This window comes from Astatotilapia calliptera, chromosome 11, assembly GCF_964374335.1.
Source record: "Astatotilapia calliptera chromosome 11, fAstCal68.1, whole genome shotgun sequence".
Taxonomy (NCBI): Eukaryota; Metazoa; Chordata; class Actinopteri; order Cichliformes; family Cichlidae; genus Astatotilapia; species Astatotilapia calliptera.
This window is the reverse complement of record NC_137432.1, coordinates 11,452,685-11,470,293: the sequence shown is the minus strand read 5'-3', so window position 1 is coordinate 11,470,293 and position 17,609 is coordinate 11,452,685. Positions and strand designations below refer to the sequence as shown.

Here is a 17,609-nt window from a genome sequence, read left to right as displayed (position 1 = left end):
AGAAGTACTCCAAAAACCATTATGTGTTCATTTAACCCAGAACACACGAGAAGAATTGGACAAGATTTACCTGAAAGTGTACCATCAACTTCCACCTCACAAAGTGTCAGGTATTCTGTTCTCCCAGGAATAACGATGTTTATGTAGCGACCTTCCATTCCATTGCATGCAAAGGTTTGTGATGCCCCAGCAGCGATGGATGAGATTACAGCACATCTGAAAACAAATGACAAGAAAAAAGATTAACAGGTAACATAAGATTAATCTAAAGTAAAAGTTTGTATAAATGTCAATTTCATATAATCAAGGTGCTGCTCTTTATTGCCTGATGAACTTACAGTGGGGCAAAAAAGTATTTAGTCAGCCACCGATTGTGCAAGTTCCCCCACTTAAAATGATGACAGAGGTCAGTAATTTGCACCAGAGGTACACTTCAACTGAGAGAGACAGAATGTGAAAAAAAAAAAAAAAAAAAAAATCCATGAATCCACATGGTAGGATTTGTAAAGAATTTATTCGTAAATCAGGGTGGAAAATAAGTATTTCGTCAATAACAAAGATACAACTCAATACTTTGTAACATAACCTTTGTTGGCAATAACAGAGGTCAAACGTTTACTATAGGTCTTTACCAGGTTTGCACACACAGTAGCTGGTATTTTGGCCCATTCCTCCATGCAGATCTTCTCGAGAGCAGTGATGTTTTGGGGCTGTCGCCGAGCAACACGGACTTTCAACTCCCGCCACAGATTTTCTATGGGGTTGAGGTCTGGAGACTGGCTAGGCCACTCCAGGACTTTCAAATGCTTCTTACGGAGCCACTCCTTTGTTGCCCGGGCGGTGTGTTTTGGATCATTGTCATGTTGGAAGACCCAGCCTCGTTTCATCTTCAAAGTTCTCACTGATGGAAGGAGGTTTTGGCTCAAAATCTCACGATACATGGCCCCATTCATTCTGTCCTTAACACGGATCAGTCGTCCTGTCCCCTTGGCAGAACAACAGCCCCATAGCATGATGTTTCCACCCCCATGCTTCACAGTAGGTATGGTGTTCTTGGGATGCAACTCAGTATTCTTCTTCCTCCAAACACGACGAGTTGAGTTTATACCAAAAAGTTCTACTTTGGTTTCATCTGACCACATGACATTCTCCCAATCCTCTGCTGTATCATCCATGTGCTCTCTGGCAAACTTCAGACGGGCCTGGACATGCACTGGCTTAAGCAGCGGAACACGTCTGGCACTGCGGGATTTGATTCCCTGCCGTTGTAGTGTGTTACTGATGGTGACCTTTGTTACTTTGGTCCCAGCTCTCTGCAGGTCATTCACCAGGTCCCCCCGTGTGGTTCTGGGATCTTTGCTCACCGTTCTCATGATCATTTTGACCCCACGGGATGAGATCTTGCGTGGAGCCCCAGATCGAGGGAGATTATCAGTGGTCTTGTATGTCTTCCATTTTCTGATGATTGCTCCCACAGTTGATTTTTTCACACCAAGCTGCTTGCCTATTGTAGATTCACTCTTCCCAGTCTGGTGCAGGTCTACAATACTTTTCCTGGTGTCCTTCGAAAGCTCTTTGGTCTTGGCCATGGTGGAGTTTGGAGTCTGACTGTTTGAGGCTGTGGACAGGTGTCTTTTATACAGATGATGAGTTCAAACAGGTGCCATTCATACAGGTAACGAGTGGGGGACAGAAAAGCTTCTTACAGAAGACGTTACAGGTCTGTGAGAGCCAGAGATTTTCCTTGTTTGAGGTGACCAAATACTTATTTTCCACCCTAATTTACGAATAAATTCTTTACAAATCCTACCATGTGAATTCATGGATTTTTTTTTCACATTCTGTCTCTCACAGTTGAAGTGTACCTCTGGTGCAAATTACTGACCTCTGTCATCATTTTAAGTGGGGGAACTTGCACAATCGGTGGCTGACTAAATACTTTTTTGCCCCACTGTAACTCTAAAAAAAACAGAGATAGAAGTAGAAATCTATTACAATTATAATTAATGATTGCCACATATATGACGGTTATGACAAAATTTGAATCACGTATAAGATGAATAGCTCATTTACCTGGGATTCGCATTGCCATTGTCATTAAGTGAATTTCCAATGCGGATCTCAGCTCCATTGATCCTCTCAGGGCAACAGTCTTGTCTGTTGGTGATAGTCACAGTGTTGATTTTATATGTCTTCAAAAGGTCAAGTCTCCACCATGGATTCAAGTTGTTGTTTGTACAGGCACAGGATCCCTGGTTGTAGTTGCTGGCACGATTCCCATCAATGGCATTTTCGGGTTTGGCATTCCCATACGTTGAAGACTGACTCACTTGTCCAAGTCTGGCAACATTAGTCTCTGAAAAGTTGCAAATATTAGCATTAATATGATAAGAAGAACTCCAAAAACCATTATGTGTTCATTTAACCCAGAACACACGAGAAGAATTGGACAAGATTTACCTGAAAGTGTACCATCAACTTCCACCTCACAAAGTGTCAGGTATTCTGTTCTCCCAGGAATAACGATGTTTATGTAGCGACCTTCCATTCCATTGCATGCAAAGGTTTGTGATGCCCCAGCAGCGATGGATGAGATTACAGCACATCTGAAAACAAATGACAAGGAAACAGATTAACAGGTAACATAAGATTAATCTAAAGTAAAAGTTTGTATAAATGTCAATTTCATATAATCAAGGTGCTGCTCTTTATTGCCTGATGAACTTAACTCTAAAAAAAACAGAGATAGAAGTAGAAATCTATTACAATTATAATTAATGATTGCCACATATATGACGGTTATGACAAAAGTTGAATCAAGTATAAGATGAATAGCTCATTTACCTGGGATTCGCATTGCCATTGTCATTAAGTGAATTTCCAATGCGGATCTCAGCTCCATTGATCCTCTCAGGGCAACAGTCTTGTCTGTTGGTGATAGTCACAGTGTTGATTTTATATGTTTTCAAAAGGTCAAGTCTCCACCATGGATTCAAGTTGTTGTTTGTACAGGCACAGGATCCCTGGTTGAAGTTGCTGGCACGATTCCCATCAATGGCATTTTCGGGTTTGGCATTCCCATACTTTGAAGATTGACTCACTTGTCCAAGTCTGGCAACATTAGTCTCTGAAAAGTTGCAAATATTAGCATTAATGTGATAAGAAGAACTCCAAAATCCATTATGTGTTCATTTAACCCAGAACACACAAGAAGAATTGGACAAGATTTACCTGAAAGTGTACCATCAACTTCCACCTCACAAAGTGTCAGGTATTCTGTTCTCCCAGGAATAACGATGTTTATGTAGCGACCTTCCATTCCATTGCATGCAAAGGTTTGTGATGCCCCAGCAGCGATAGATGAGATTACAGCACATCTGAAAACAAATGACAAGGAAACAGATTAACAGGTAATGATTCCCACATATATGACTGTTATGACAAAATTTGAATCACGTATAAGATGAATAGCTCATTTACCTGGGATTCGCATTGCCATTGTCATTAAGTGAATTTCCAATGCGGATCTCAGCTCCATTGATCCTCTCAGGGCAACAGTCTTGTCTGTTGGTGATAGTCACAGTGTTGATTTTATATGTCTTCAAAAGGTCAAGTCTCCACCATGGATTCAAGTTGTTGTTTGTACAGGCACAGGATCCCTGGTTGAAGTTGCTGGCACGATTCCCATCAATGGCATTTTCGGGTTTGGCATTCCCATACGTTGAAGACTGACTCACTTGTCCAAGTCTGGCAACATTAGTCTCTGAAAAGTTGCAAATATTAGCATTAATATGATAAGAAGAACTCCAAAAACCATTATGTGTTCATTAAACGTGGAACACACGAGAAGAATTGGACAAGATTTACCTGAAAGTGTACCATCAACTTCCACCTCACAAAGTGTCAGGTATTCTGTTCTCCCAGGAATAACGATGTTTATGTAGCGACCTTCCATTCCATTGCATGCAAAGGTTTGTGATGCCCCAGCAGCGATAGATGAGATTACAGCACATCTGAAAACAAATGACAAGGAAACAGATTAACAGGTAACATAAGATTAATCTAAAGTAAAAGTTTGTATAAATGTCAATTTCATATAATCAAGGTGCTGCTCTTTATTGCCTGATGAACTTAACTCTAAAAAAAACAGAGATAGAAGTAGAAATCTATTACAATTATAATTAATGATTGCCACATATATGACGGTTATGACAAAAGTTGAATCAAGTATAAGATGAATAGCTCATTTACCTGGGATTCGCATTGCCATTGTCATTAAGTGAATTTCCAATGCGGATCTCAGCTCCATTGATCCTCTCAGGGCAACAGTCTTGTCTGTTGGTGATAGTCACAGTGTTGATTTTATATGTTTTCAAAAGGTCAAGTCTCCACCATGGATTCAAGTTGTTGTTTGTACAGGCACAGGATCCCTGGTTGAAGTTGCTGGCACGATTCCCATCAATGGCATTTTCGGGTTTGGCATTCCCATACTTTGAAGATTGACTCACTTGTCCAAGTCTGGCAACATTAGTCTCTGAAAAGTTGCAAAAATTAGCATTAATATGATAAGAAGAACTCCAAAAACCATTATGTGTTCATTAAACGTGGAACACACGAGAAGAATTGGACAAGATTTACCTGAAAGTGTACCATCAACTTCCACCTCACAAAGTGTCAGGTATTCTGTTCTCCCAGGAATAACGATGTTTATGTAGCGACCTTCCATTCCATTGCATGCAAAGGTTTGTGATGCCCCAGCAGCGATGGATGAGATTACAGCACATCTGAAAACAAATGACAAGGAAACAGATTAACAGGTAACATAAGATTAATCTAAAGTAAAAGTTTGTATAAATGTCAATTTCATATAATCAAGGTGCTGCTCTTTATTGCCTGATGAACTTAACTCTAAAAAAAACAGAGATAGAAGTAGAAATCTATTACAATTATAATTAATGATTGCCACATATATGACGGTTATGACAAAAGTTGAATCAAGTATAAGATGAATAGCTCATTTACCTGGGATTCGCATTGCCATTGTCATTAAGTGAATTTCCAATGCGGATCTCAGCTCCATTGATCCTCTCAGGGCAACAGTCTTGTCTGTTGGTGATAGTCACAGTGTTGATTTTATATGTTTTCAAAAGGTCAAGTCTCCACCATGGATTCAAGTTGTTGTTTGTACAGGCACAGGATCCCTGGTTGAAGTTGCTGGCACGATTCCCATCAATGGCATTTTCGGGTTTGGCATTCCCATACTTTGAAGATTGACTCACTTGTCCAAGTCTGGCAACATTAGTCTCTGAAAAGTTGCAAATATTAGCATTAATGTGATAAGAAGAACTCCAAAATCCATTATGTGTTCATTTAACCCAGAACACACAAGAAGAATTGGACAAGATTTACCTGAAAGTGTACCATCAACTTCCACCTCACAAAGTGTCAGGTATTCTGTTCTCCCAGGAATAACGATGTTTATGTAGCGACCTTCCATTCCATTGCATGCAAAGGTTTGTGATGCCCCAGCAGCGATAGATGAGATTACAGCACATCTGAAAACAAATGACAAGGAAACAGATTAACAGGTAATGATTCCCACATATATGACTGTTATGACAAAATTTGAATCACGTATAAGATGAATAGCTCATTTACCTGGGATTCGCATTGCCATTGTCATTAAGTGAATTTCCAATGCGGATCTCAGCTCCATTGATCCTCTCAGGGCAACAGTCTTGTCTGTTGGTGATAGTCACAGTGTTGATTTTATATGTCTTCAAAAGGTCAAGTCTCCACCATGGATTCAAGTTGTTGTTTGTACAGGCACAGGATCCCTGGTTGTAGTTGCTGGCACGATTCCCATCAATGGCATTTTCGGGTTTGGCATTCCCATACGTTGAAGACTGACTCACTTGTCCAAGTCTGGCAACATTAGTCTCTGAAAAGTTGCAAATATTAGCATTAATATGATAAGAAGAACTCCAAAAACCATTATGTGTTCATTTAACCCAGAACACACGAGAAGAATTGGACAAGATTTACCTGAAAGTGTACCATCAACTTCCACCTCACAAAGTGTCAGGTATTCTGTTCTCCCAGGAATAACGATGTTTATGTAGCGACCTTCCATTCCATTGCATGCAAAGGTTTGTGATGCCCCAGCAGCGATGGATGAGATTACAGCACATCTGAAAACAAATGACAAGGAAACAGATTAACAGGTAACATAAGATTAATCTAAAGTAAAAGTTTGTATAAATGTCAATTTCATATAATCAAGGTGCTGCTCTTTATTGCCTGATGAACTTAACTCTAAAAAAAACAGAGATAGAAGTAGAAATCTATTACAATTATAATTAATGATTGCCACATATATGACGGTTATGACAAAAGTTGAATCAAGTATAAGATGAATAGCTCATTTACCTGGGATTCGCATTGCCATTGTCATTAAGTGAATTTCCAATGCGGATCTCAGCTCCATTGATCCTCTCAGGGCAACAGTCTTGTCTGTTGGTGATAGTCACAGTGTTGATTTTATATGTTTTCAAAAGGTCAAGTCTCCACCATGGATTCAAGTTGTTGTTTGTACAGGCACAGGATCCCTGGTTGAAGTTGCTGGCACGATTCCCATCAATGGCATTTTCGGGTTTGGCATTCCCATACTTTGAAGATTGACTCACTTGTCCAAGTCTGGCAACATTAGTCTCTGAAAAGTTGCAAATATTAGCATTAATGTGATAAGAAGAACTCCAAAATCCATTATGTGTTCATTTAACCCAGAACACACAAGAAGAATTGGACAAGATTTACCTGAAAGTGTACCATCAACTTCCACCTCACAAAGTGTCAGGTATTCTGTTCTCCCAGGAATAACGATGTTTATGTAGCGACCTTCCATTCCATTGCATGCAAAGGTTTGTGATGCCCCAGCAGCGATAGATGAGATTACAGCACATCTGAAAACAAATGACAAGGAAACAGATTAACAGGTAATGATTCCCACATATATGACTGTTATGACAAAATTTGAATCACGTATAAGATGAATAGCTCATTTACCTGGGATTCGCATTGCCATTGTCATTAAGTGAATTTCCAATGCGGATCTCAGCTCCATTGATCCTCTCAGGGCAACAGTCTTGTCTGTTGGTGATAGTCACAGTGTTGATTTTATATGTCTTCAAAAGGTCAAGTCTCCACCATGGATTCAAGTTGTTGTTTGTACAGGCACAGGATCCCTGGTTGAAGTTGCTGGCACGATTCCCATCAATGGCATTTTCGGGTTTGGCATTCCCATACGTTGAAGACTGACTCACTTGTCCAAGTCTGGCAACATTAGTCTCTGAAAAGTTGCAAATATTAGCATTAATATGATAAGAAGAACTCCAAAAACCATTATGTGTTCATTAAACGTGGAACACACGAGAAGAATTGGACAAGATTTACCTGAAAGTGTACCATCAACTTCCACCTCACAAAGTGTCAGGTATTCTGTTCTCCCAGGAATAACGATGTTTATGTAGCGACCTTCCATTCCATTGCATGCAAAGGTTTGTGATGCCCCAGCAGCGATAGATGAGATTACAGCACATCTGAAAACAAATGACAAGGAAACAGATTAACAGGTAACATAAGATTAATCTAAAGTAAAAGTTTGTATAAATGTCAATTTCATATAATCAAGGTGCTGCTCTTTATTGCCTGATGAACTTAACTCTAAAAAAAACAGAGATAGAAGTAGAAATCTATTACAATTATAATTAATGATTGCCACATATATGACGGTTATGACAAAAGTTGAATCAAGTATAAGATGAATAGCTCATTTACCTGGGATTCGCATTGCCATTGTCATTAAGTGAATTTCCAATGCGGATCTCAGCTCCATTGATCCTCTCAGGGCAACAGTCTTGTCTGTTGGTGATAGTCACAGTGTTGATTTTATATGTTTTCAAAAGGTCAAGTCTCCACCATGGATTCAAGTTGTTGTTTGTACAGGCACAGGATCCCTGGTTGAAGTTGCTGGCACGATTCCCATCAATGGCATTTTCGGGTTTGGCATTCCCATACTTTGAAGATTGACTCACTTGTCCAAGTCTGGCAACATTAGTCTCTGAAAAGTTGCAAAAATTAGCATTAATATGATAAGAAGAACTCCAAAAACCATTATGTGTTCATTAAACGTGGAACACACGAGAAGAATTGGACAAGATTTACCTGAAAGTGTACCATCAACTTCCACCTCACAAAGTGTCAGGTATTCTGTTCTCCCAGGAATAACGATGTTTATGTAGCGACCTTCCATTCCATTGCATGCAAAGGTTTGTGATGCCCCAGCAGCGATGGATGAGATTACAGCACATCTGAAAACAAATGACAAGGAAACAGATTAACAGGTAACATAAGATTAATCTAAAGTAAAAGTTTGTATAAATGTCAATTTCATATAATCAAGGTGCTGCTCTTTATTGCCTGATGAACTTAACTCTAAAAAAAACAGAGATAGAAGTAGAAATCTATTACAATTATAATTAATGATTGCCACATATATGACGGTTATGACAAAAGTTGAATCAAGTATAAGATGAATAGCTCATTTACCTGGGATTCGCATTGCCATTGTCATTAAGTGAATTTCCAATGCGGATCTCAGCTCCATTGATCCTCTCAGGGCAACAGTCTTGTCTGTTGGTGATAGTCACAGTGTTGATTTTATATGTTTTCAAAAGGTCAAGTCTCCACCATGGATTCAAGTTGTTGTTTGTACAGGCACAGGATCCCTGGTTGAAGTTGCTGGCACGATTCCCATCAATGGCATTTTCGGGTTTGGCATTCCCATACTTTGAAGATTGACTCACTTGTCCAAGTCTGGCAACATTAGTCTCTGAAAAGTTGCAAATATTAGCATTAATGTGATAAGAAGAACTCCAAAATCCATTATGTGTTCATTTAACCCAGAACACACAAGAAGAATTGGACAAGATTTACCTGAAAGTGTACCATCAACTTCCACCTCACAAAGTGTCAGGTATTCTGTTCTCCCAGGAATAACGATGTTTATGTAGCGACCTTCCATTCCATTGCATGCAAAGGTTTGTGATGCCCCAGCAGCGATAGATGAGATTACAGCACATCTGAAAACAAATGACAAGGAAACAGATTAACAGGTAATGATTCCCACATATATGACTGTTATGACAAAATTTGAATCACGTATAAGATGAATAGCTCATTTACCTGGGATTCGCATTGCCATTGTCATTAAGTGAATTTCCAATGCGGATCTCAGCTCCATTGATCCTCTCAGGGCAACAGTCTTGTCTGTTGGTGATAGTCACAGTGTTGATTTTATATGTCTTCAAAAGGTCAAGTCTCCACCATGGATTCAAGTTGTTGTTTGTACAGGCACAGGATCCCTGGTTGAAGTTGCTGGCACGATTCCCATCAATGGCATTTTCGGGTTTGGCATTCCCATACGTTGAAGACTGACTCACTTGTCCAAGTCTGGCAACATTAGTCTCTGAAAAGTTGCAAATATTAGCATTAATATGATAAGAAGAACTCCAAAAACCATTATGTGTTCATTAAACGTGGAACACACGAGAAGAATTGGACAAGATTTACCTGAAAGTGTACCATCAACTTCCACCTCACAAAGTGTCAGGTATTCTGTTCTCCCAGGAATAACGATGTTTATGTAGCGACCTTCCATTCCATTGCATGCAAAGGTTTGTGATGCCCCAGCAGCGATAGATGAGATTACAGCACATCTGAAAACAAATGACAAGGAAACAGATTAACAGGTAACATAAGATTAATCTAAAGTAAAAGTTTGTATAAATGTCAATTTCATATAATCAAGGTGCTGCTCTTTATTGCCTGATGAACTTAACTCTAAAAAAAACAGAGATAGAAGTAGAAATCTATTACAATTATAATTAATGATTGCCACATATATGACGGTTATGACAAAAGTTGAATCAAGTATAAGATGAATAGCTCATTTACCTGGGATTCGCATTGCCATTGTCATTAAGTGAATTTCCAATGCGGATCTCAGCTCCATTGATCCTCTCAGGGCAACAGTCTTGTCTGTTGGTGATAGTCACAGTGTTGATTTTATATGTTTTCAAAAGGTCAAGTCTCCACCATGGATTCAAGTTGTTGTTTGTACAGGCACAGGATCCCTGGTTGAAGTTGCTGGCACGATTCCCATCAATGGCATTTTCGGGTTTGGCATTCCCATACTTTGAAGATTGACTCACTTGTCCAAGTCTGGCAACATTAGTCTCTGAAAAGTTGCAAAAATTAGCATTAATATGATAAGAAGAACTCCAAAAACCATTATGTGTTCATTAAACGTGGAACACACGAGAAGAATTGGACAAGATTTACCTGAAAGTGTACCATCAACTTCCACCTCACAAAGTGTCAGGTATTCTGTTCTCCCAGGAATAACGATGTTTATGTAGCGACCTTCCATTCCATTGCATGCAAAGGTTTGTGATGCCCCAGCAGCGATAGATGAGATTACAGCACATCTGAAAACAAATGACAAGGAAACAGATTAACAGGTAATGATTCCCACATATATGACTGTTATGACAAAAATTTGAATCACGTATAAGATGAATAGCTCATTTACCTGGGATTCGCATTGCCATTGTCATTAAGTGAATTTCCAATGCGGATCTCAGCTCCATTGATCCTCTCAGGGCAACAGTCTTGTCTGTTGGTGATAGTCACAGTGTTGATTTTATATGTTTTCAAAAGGTCAAGTCTCCACCATGGATTCAAGTTGTTGTTTGTACAGGCACAGGATCCCTGGTTGTAGTTGCTGGCACGATTCCCATCAATGGCATTTTCGGGTTTGGCATTCCCATACGTTGAAGACTGAGCCACTTGTCCAAGTCTGGCAACATTAGTCTCTGAAAAGTTGCAAATATTAGCATTAATATGATAAGAAGTACTCCAAAAACCATTATGTGTTCATTTAACCCAGAACACACGAGAAGAATTGGACAAGATTTACCTGAAAGTGTACCATCAACTTCCACCTCACAAAGTGTCAGGTATTCTGTTCTCCCAGGAATAATGATGTTTATGTAGCGACCTTCCATTCCATTGCATGCAAAGGTTTGTGATGCCCCAGCAGCGATGGATGAGATTACAGCACATCTGAAAACAAATGACAAGGAAACAGATTAACAGGTAACATAAGATTAATCTAAAGTAAAAGTTTGTATAAATGTCAATTTCATATAATCAAGGTGCTGCTCTTTATTGCCTGATGAACTTAACTCTAAAAAAAACAGAGATAGAAGTAGAAATCTATTACAATTATAATTAATGATTGCCACATATATGACGGTTATGACAAAAGTTGAATCAAGTATAAGATGAATAGCTCATTTACCTGGGATTCGCATTGCCATTGTCATTAAGTGAATTTCCAATGCGGATCTCAGCTCCATTGATCCTCTCAGGGCAACAGTCTTGTCTGTTGGTGATAGTCACAGTGTTGATTTTATATGTTTTCAAAAGGTCAAGTCTCCACCATGGATTCAAGTTGTTGTTTGTACAGGCACAGGATCCCTGGTTGAAGTTGCTGGCACGATTCCCATCAATGGCATTTTCGGGTTTGGCATTCCCATACGTTGAAGATTGACTCACTTGTCCAAGTCTGGCAACATTAGTCTCTGAAAAGTTGCAAATATTAGCATTAATGTGATAAGAAGAACTCCAAAATCCATTATGTGTTCATTTAACCCAGAACACACAAGAAGAATTGGACAAGATTTACCTGAAAGTGTACCATCAACTTCCACCTCACAAAGTGTCAGGTATTCTGTTCTCCCAGGAATAACGATGTTTATGTAGCGACCTTCCATTCCATTGCATGCAAAGGTTTGTGATGCCCCAGCAGCGATAGATGAGATTACAGCACATCTGAAAACAAATGACAAGGAAACAGATTAACAGGTAATGATTCCCACATATATGACTGTTATGACAAAATTTGAATCACGTATAAGATGAATAGCTCATTTACCTGGGATTCGCATTGCCATTGTCATTAAGTGAATTTCCAATGCGGATCTCAGCTCCATTGATCCTCTCAGGGCAACAGTCTTGTCTGTTGGTGATAGTCACAGTGTTGATTTTATATGTCTTCAAAAGGTCAAGTCTCCACCATGGATTCAAGTTGTTGTTTGTACAGGCACAGGATCCCTGGTTGAAGTTGCTGGCACGATTCCCATCAATGGCATTTTCGGGTTTGGCATTCCCATACGTTGAAGACTGACTCACTTGTCCAAGTCTGGCAACATTAGTCTCTGAAAAGTTGCAAATATTAGCATTAATATGATAAGAAGAACTCCAAAAACCATTATGTGTTCATTAAACGTGGAACACACGAGAAGAATTGGACAAGATTTACCTGAAAGTGTACCATCAACTTCCACCTCACAAAGTGTCAGGTATTCTGTTCTCCCAGGAATAACGATGTTTATGTAGCGACCTTCCATTCCATTGCATGCAAAGGTTTGTGATGCCCCAGCAGCGATAGATGAGATTACAGCACATCTGAAAACAAATGACAAGGAAACAGATTAACAGGTAACATAAGATTAATCTAAAGTAAAAGTTTGTATAAATGTCAATTTCATATAATCAAGGTGCTGCTCTTTATTGCCTGATGAACTTAACTCTAAAAAAAACAGAGATAGAAGTAGAAATCTATTACAATTATAATTAATGATTGCCACATATATGACGGTTATGACAAAATTTGAATCACGTATAAGATGAATAGCTCATTTACCTGGGATTCGCATTGCCATTGTCATTAAGTGAATTTCCAATGCGGATCTCAGCTCCATTGATCCTCTCAGGGCAACAGTCTTGTCTGTTGGTGATAGTCACAGTGTTGATTTTATATGTTTTCAAAAGGTCAAGTCTCCACCATGGATTCAAGTTGTTGTTTGTACAGGCACAGGATCCCTGGTTGAAGTTGCTGGCACGATTCCCATCAATGGCATTTTCGGGTTTGGCATTCCCATACTTTGAAGATTGACTCACTTGTCCAAGTCTGGCAACATTAGTCTCTGAAAAGTTGCAAAAATTAGCATTAATATGATAAGAAGAACTCCAAAAACCATTATGTGTTCATTAAACGTGGAACACACGAGAAGAATTGGACAAGATTTACCTGAAAGTGTACCATCAACTTCCACCTCACAAAGTGTCAGGTATTCTGTTCTCCCAGGAATAACGATGTTTATGTAGCGACCTTCCATTCCATTGCATGCAAAGGTTTGTGATGCCCCAGCAGCGATAGATGAGATTACAGCACATCTGAAAACAAATGACAAGGAAACAGATTAACAGGTAATGATTCCCACATATATGACTGTTATGACAAAAATTTGAATCACGTATAAGATGAATAGCTCATTTACCTGGGATTCGCATTGCCATTGTCATTAAGTGAATTTCCAATGCGGATCTCAGCTCCATTGATCCTCTCAGGGCAACAGTCTTGTCTGTTGGTGATAGTCACAGTGTTGATTTTATATGTTTTCAAAAGGTCAAGTCTCCACCATGGATTCAAGTTGTTGTTTGTACAGGCACAGGATCCCTGGTTGTAGTTGCTGGCACGATTCCCATCAATGGCATTTTCGGGTTTGGCATTCCCATACGTTGAAGACTGAGCCACTTGTCCAAGTCTGGCAACATTAGTCTCTGAAAAGTTGCAAATATTAGCATTAATATGATAAGAAGTACTCCAAAAACCATTATGTGTTCATTTAACCCAGAACACACGAGAAGAATTGGACAAGATTTACCTGAAAGTGTACCATCAACTTCCACCTCACAAAGTGTCAGGTATTCTGTTCTCCCAGGAATAACGATGTTTATGTAGCGACCTTCCATTCCATTGCATGCAAAGGTTTGTGATGCCCCAGCAGCGATGGATGAGATTACAGCACATCTGAAAACAAATGACAAGGAAACAGATTAACAGGTAATGATTCCCACATATATGACTGTTATGACAAAAATTTGAATCACGTATAAGATGAATAGCTCATTTACCTGGGATTCGCATTGCCATTGTCATTAAGTGAATTTCCAATGCGGATCTCAGCTCCATTGATCCTCTCAGGGCAACAGTCTTGTCTGTTGGTGATAGTCACAGTGTTGATTTTATATGTCTTCAAAAGGTCAAGTCTCCACCATGGATTCAAGTTGTTGTTTGTACAGGCACAGGATCCCTGGTTGTAGTTGCTGGCACGATTCCCATCAATGGCATTTTCGGGTTTGGCATTCCCATACGTTGAAGACTGACTCACTTGTCCAAGTCTGGCAACATTAGTCTCTGAAAAGTTGCAAATATTAGCATTAATATGATAAGAAGAACTCCAAAATCCATTATGTGTTCATTTAACCCAGAACACACGAGAAGAATTGGACAAGATTTACCTGAAAGTGTACCATCAACTTCCACCTCACAAAGTGTCAGGTATTCTGTTCTCCCAGGAATAACGATGTTTATGTAGCGACCTTCCATTCCATTGCATGCAAAGGTTTGTGATGCCCCAGCAGCGATAGATGAGATTACAGCACATCTGAAAACAAATGACAAGGAAACAGATTAACAGGTAACATAAGATTAATCTAAAGTAAAAGTTTGTATAAATGTCAATTTCATATAATCAAGGTGCTGCTCTTTATTGCCTGATGAACTTAACTCTAAAAAAAAACAGAGATAGAAGTAGAAATCTATTACAATTATAATTAATGATTGCCACATATATGACGGTTATGACAAAAGTTGAATCAAGTATAAGATGAATAGCTCATTTACCTGGGATTCGCATTGCCATTGTCATTAAGTGAATTTCCAATGCGGATCTCAGCTCCATTGATCCTCTCAGGGCAACAGTCTTGTCTGTTGGTGATAGTCACAGTGTTGATTTTATATGTCTTCAAAAGGTCAAGTCTCCACCATGGATTCAAGTTGTTGTTTGTACAGGCACAGGATCCCTGGTTGTAGTTGCTGGCACGATTCCCATCAATGGCATTTTCGGGTTTGGCATTCCCATACTTTGAAGATTGACTCACTTGTCCAAGTCTGGCAACATTAGTCTCTGAAAAGTTGCAAATATTAGCATTAATGTGATAAGAAGAACTCCAAAAACCATTATGTGTTCATTTAACCCAGAACACACAAGAAGAATTGGACAAGATTTACCTGAAAGTGTACCATCAACTTCCACCTCACAAAGTGTCAGGTATTCTGTTCTCCCAGGAATAACGATGTTTATGTAGCGACCTTCCATTCCATTGCATGCAAAGGTTTGTGATGCCCCAGCAGCGATAGATGAGATTACAGCACATCTGAAAACAAATGACAAGGAAACAGATTAACAGGTAATGATTCCCACATATATGACTGTTATGACAAAAATTTGAATCACGTATAAGATGAATAGCTCATTTACCTGGGATTCGCATTGCCATTGTCATTAAGTGAATTTCCAATGCGGATCTCAGCTCCATTGATCCTCTCAGAGCAACAGTCTTGTCTGTTGGTGATAGTCACAGTGTTGATTTTATATGTCTTCAAAAGGTCAAGTCTCCACCAGGGATTCAAGTCGTTGTTTGTATGGGCACAGGATCCCTGGTTGTAGTTGCTGGCACGATTCCCATCAATGGCATTTTCGGGTTTGGCATTCCCATACGTTGAAGACTGAGCCACTTGTCCAAGTCTGGCAACATTTTCACCTTGATATTTAAAAGATAGAAAGATGCACAGAATTACCAAATGTAATTAACAGTGGTGTAAGTCATTTCACCAAAATATCTACAGTCAGCTTCTTTAATTGAATTTTTCTTATAATCTTTTTGAAAACACTTTTTCACTGATCTAATTAAAATATATAATTAAATATGAATTCTTCAAATCAGTTATTTACTTTTACTATCTTTTCGTTTGTTAAATTAACCAAGTCCTAGAATTGTAATGAATTCACGTTTACTTCTTATATTTCTTAGATACATTTTTTAATCTCACCCAAATTTCCACTCAGCTTTCCTAGAATAGACAACAAGACAAATATTCCAGCCGTAGTCAACATCCTATAGAGAAAAGAAAACATTATTTCAGGTAAAGTTTTTCATATTTAATCTGGAGTAGAGGATTTGACAGATGTACAATATTTTTTTAATGGTTTGCAATTTGAAATTTCTTTTAGAGTAATTTTTTAAATACAATTGTCAATTTTTAAATTATAACAGTAATTAAGCCTTGATAAGGTAGAATATTTCCAAAAATATATTAGTTTGACAATTGAAGGTTATTAATGATATTACTGTCACGTTTAAGTTAAGTACTTTTTTTGTTTTTTTTCCCTTTGGTTTTTTTTTTCTTTTTTCTTTTTTTTCTTTTTTTTTTGTTTCTGGTAATATATATCTATATATATCTATATAGATATATTTTACAAAATACATGGAAAAACTCATATCATCCTATTCTACCAAGGAATTACCTTTAGTTGTAGGTAGGAGTCTCATAGTAGGTTCAATCTGCATTTTCACAAACTGAGCCATTATTATATATGTTTACACAGTGATCATGTGACTGACAGTTGTTTAAAGAATGAAAATTTATGTTCAAATAATAAATGTTATTCCTGTAACTTTGCTTAATTTCATATACACCCTTGTCAAATACCAGGTGACTCCCTTTTTCATAACAGTGCTGTGCATACAACAGAACTTTTTGTCACGGACCCAACCAGACAACCTCACTTACTGTATTTCTCTATTCTGAAAACATTATGGGATGTCATGTAATAATTCAGAATTTCCTAGTTGTTGCCATAACTATTTGCCTATAAACTAGTTTAAAAGATATTGATTAAATGTTTTGAACACTTACACAATTTTTGGAGAAGATTTAAGGGAAAAAATTCCCAACAAGAATAAAATTTGTGCAAAACTGATTTTTGTCTCGGTTTTTAATTTTCTTGTTCTTTACCAGTACTACATTAAATATATATATAATATAAAATACATGAAAAACTGGAAACATATTCTACCAAGGACTTACCTTAAAGCATAGGTATGTGTCTCAAAGTAGGTTCGATCTGCATTTTCATATACTCACCCATTGTTATATATGCTTACTGTGATCATGACTATGAGTTGTTTAAAGAATGAAAAATCATGTTCAAATAATAAATGTTGTTCTTGTAACTTTGCTTAGTTTCATACAAATCCATGTCAAATACCAGGTGTCTGCCTCCCTTGAAGGTGACTGTCACTCCACATACATGTTGTTCATTAACGTAACTACAGATTTGCATTATTTCTTTGTCCACAATCTTATTTTCCCATTACATGACATATTTTCTGTCTGCCTTTATGCATTAATTTCTTGTGCAGTTCCTTTGGCTTTTAGCTACAAACTACATCCTAACTGCAAAAGAAACAGACATAGTTCAGGTCTGCCATTGCAAATATGCTATTTATCGTGATGCTATTAGCTGGCAGCCTGATTGTACTATTGTACCATTCTGTCAGGCTGCCATATCTGA

General features: G+C 38.3%; 1 pseudogene; it reads right to left on the bottom strand.

The window, feature by feature from the left end:
* Window positions 1-8: 8 nt before the first annotated feature.
* LOC113031504 (uncharacterized) lies at window positions 9-15,829 on the bottom strand (annotated as a pseudogene).
* Window positions 15,830-17,609: the final 1,780 nt, after the last annotated feature.